The sequence below is a fragment of the Canis aureus genome, chromosome 5 (genome assembly GCF_053574225.1).
Source record: "Canis aureus isolate CA01 chromosome 5, VMU_Caureus_v.1.0, whole genome shotgun sequence".
Lineage (NCBI taxonomy): Eukaryota > Metazoa > Chordata > Mammalia > Carnivora > Canidae > Canis > Canis aureus.
The window spans coordinates 27,740,083-27,743,461 of NC_135615.1; the positions used below are offsets into that span (position 1 = coordinate 27,740,083).

Below are 3,379 nucleotides of genomic sequence, written 5' to 3' on the forward strand. Positions count from 1 at the left end.
CTACTGTTTCCACTTTTTGTATTTTTTTTATTATTATGGAGTTTAAGTTTCACCTTCAGGCATTTAGGGGGAAGCTAGTCAAAGGCTTTTGTAAAAAAAAAAAAAAATTAAGGAATAGGAAATGGAAAGTGAAATCATGACAAATTATATATTAGTATCTGTTTACCTTATATCTGACATGTAACTTTAAAATTTCTGAGATAAATGCATCTCCTGATTCTAGTGGAAACACATATCAGTGTTTCAGGGACATTATAGGCAAGAACTTCTTCCTAAATTTTGAATACTTGGTTAAGCTATAAAAGACAAAGAGATTGAAGGGTAACTTGAATTGTATATACGTTCATTCACACACACTAGATGGCACGTGGGACTTCCAGGACCATCTAATTCAGAGCACGGCTCTATGGTTTGTAGCTTGATACTGAAATTTGGAAGATGTTGCTATATAAACATACCTAAATTTTGCATGATATGGCATTTCCCCATACTTGTGTCAATTAAGACACACCGATGAAAGTCAGTTGCATGTAATATAAGTCATTTAGGAGGAGAATATTAAAATTTACGCCTACATGGGGACATTGTGGCTTCTCTACACATACACCCCTAAAAGAAGATAGTACAGAAAGAACTTTAAGTCCTAAGACCTTAAAAATAAACGTGGCTCTCAATTCAGCAGTGCAAATACTAAAATTAGAATGTTAAGAGAAGATTAGCATGGTCCCTGAGCAAAGATGACACACACATTTAGAAAGCGTCTTATATATTTAAATATGATGCAATTTTTAAAAAAGATCTTCTAATCTGTCACTAGCCTACAAAAGTTTTCAGATAGAAAAAAAAAAGGCACTTCCCAAACCATTCACATCCGTGAATAAATATTTTTTCACCAAATCTGAACATTATGCATATAATGTCCTCTTTACTACAGAAATAGTCATAGGACCATTAACTTGAACTTATTATTCCCAGAAATCTATGATGATTGATAAATTGATAGGTGATTGATAGACAGATGATCTTAGGTGTGAAGGGGAGTCAAGGGGACAATTTTTTTTATTAAATGAAAGGTGAACCAAAAATTTTTATTGGGGTTAAAAAAAAAGACAGATTTTAGCCATATAATAAAATCCTTATATTTCTCTGACTCTAAACTACACTTAAATTCAATCTCCTTGTTAGAAGAACTTGATAAAGGTATTGAAATCATTGCTGGATTAAAGTTTTGCAATTCTACGAAATAGTTTCAAACAACGAAATGTCAAATAACAGGCATTTCATGTTTTCAACTTTATCTTGAAGAGGAGAAAAAGAAAGAGGGTTAGCATTCCTGGAAGGGTATCTGGTACCTGGTGTGAGGCACATTACATCTATTATTTATTTGGTTTTAGACAGGTTCCTAAGCTGCTGAAATAAAAGATTAGGACCATTTTGCAATATTTCCAAATCGTCATTGAAAATACGGGAACTGTTCAAATGAGAACTCGATTTTAGGGACTGAATATGTTGGAAAACAAAAATATGTGTTGTTTACTGAAAACAACAACAACAACAACAGCAAAAGAGGCGTGTGGGTTTCATTTCCCCCAATCTCGTTATCCTGGGCTCGGGGTGTGTTGCAAAGGGCACTGGTTGTCAGCAAGGCAAGGGAATTGTGCAGGGTTTTAGGGAAGATCTTTAAGCACAGAGAAGAAAGTTGGATGTTGGATTTTTTAAAATTGTACAGGGTGTTTTATGTATGCAACCATTAAATAATTCAGAGATAAAAGTAAGAGTTTAAATTTTAAAAAGTAAGTGATGAAAGTCAGGCCCATTCTCACAGTTTTTAACAAATGGCTATTCATGTCATGCTTTCCTATCACCGAGGCTATTTTCTCTGTTCCCAGAGGCACTGCCACAAGGAAAAACTCAGTCCAATTAGATATACAGACCCCATAATTTGCCTCTGTTCTTCCTTTGCCTTCTTAATACTTCTCTCACCTGGTGAATATTTTTTCTCCTCGCTTTCCTCATTCCCTGTGTTGAATCAAGTCTTCCCAAAAGCCCACTTTCTCTAAGGGTCTCCAAACTACATAAATAAAAATGTTTTTAACTGAGCCCATTAAAGTTCACAGAAATCCTGTCATGATTTTAAGAAAAGAGCCGCCAAATGGAGAGCCCGAGTTCTTGACTCCCTTTTCTCGTCTCACTTGTAAGTTAATACTCACTGATAAAATACTAAGATGCCAGGAAGTATATCAAGCATTTGAGGCAAAGGAATGAACCTCCAGAAGATTGGCAACAGAATGGTTGCAAATACAGGTGTTGTGTGACTGGAAGAAAATACCACAATGTATGCCTACTTTTTTTTTTTTTTTTTTTGCCCCAATCTGGGTTCTTGTGCATCGATCAATTAAATGAGACTAAAATACCAAAAAAAATAAATAAATAAAAAACACAAAGAATTGCAGATGCTTACTAAAACTTGCAGGCAAATTTCTAGACGCTTTCTAAGTAGAAATGACCCAGTTTAATGACTTTGAATGGACAGTTTCAGACTCTACATTTTAAACATGCATGTGGGATTTTTTTCAATAAAATGGGGATAGTAATGAGGAATAGAGCAGAAGAAACAAAGAAAAGTTTATATAGAGAGAATAAAAGCAGGTTTAAGAAAAAAATATAGTATTACACGTTCAGAGTAGATTGAATCTGTTCTCTGCATGGCATTTTCCTCTAATTATTTATCATTACTTATTACTTAGCTGGAGTCAGAATATTTAAGCCTCCTATATAGTCACATCCTACATTTATGTCTATTAGGCTTAAATATATTGTCATAGCTAAATACTACAGAATTACTATCTATCCTGTTACATAGAAGGACAAACTTGAGATTTTTATCAATGTTTCCCTATTATTGACATAACTTAGGGCAGCCATCAATTCTTTTGAATTACCTTAATTTTAACTAAATGTATTTCCCTTTTTCCTACCAATATTCTTATCTAACACACTAATTTTACTGGTAAAACAGATTAATCCAGACTAATATTTTTCTTAGTTAAGTAGAAATTTTAATATTGTCATCACAATATTAGCTGTGACTTCAAGAAAGTCTGACTTCAAGAAAACCTGATTTTAGCCATATTCAGAATGAAAGAGTATCCAAAAAGGCCATATTGGATATTTCAAAAATGAAATCACATTGAAAGCAGAGTTTGTATAGAGATCCACCATCTAGTTGTGGTTGTGGCCTCTCTTCTGTTGGAGATAGCACTTTATTAGGGGACCTTGCAATGCATGTTCACAAATCTGCCTCATTATTTCCGTACTGTTCATATCTCACATTTCCAAATCCTTCCACCAATCCCCATTGAGAACTTCCTTGAGATAA

General features: G+C 33.9%; 1 non-coding gene across 1 annotated transcript; it reads left to right on the forward strand.

The window, feature by feature from the left end:
• The first annotated feature begins 666 nt into the window (after nucleotides 1–666).
• LOC144314985 (U6 spliceosomal RNA) lies at nucleotides 667–772 on the forward strand. Its single transcript, XR_013380811.1, has one exon. It is a non-coding gene; the product is annotated as a U6 spliceosomal RNA (small nuclear RNA).
• The last annotated feature ends 2,607 nt before the right edge of the window (nucleotides 773–3,379 follow it).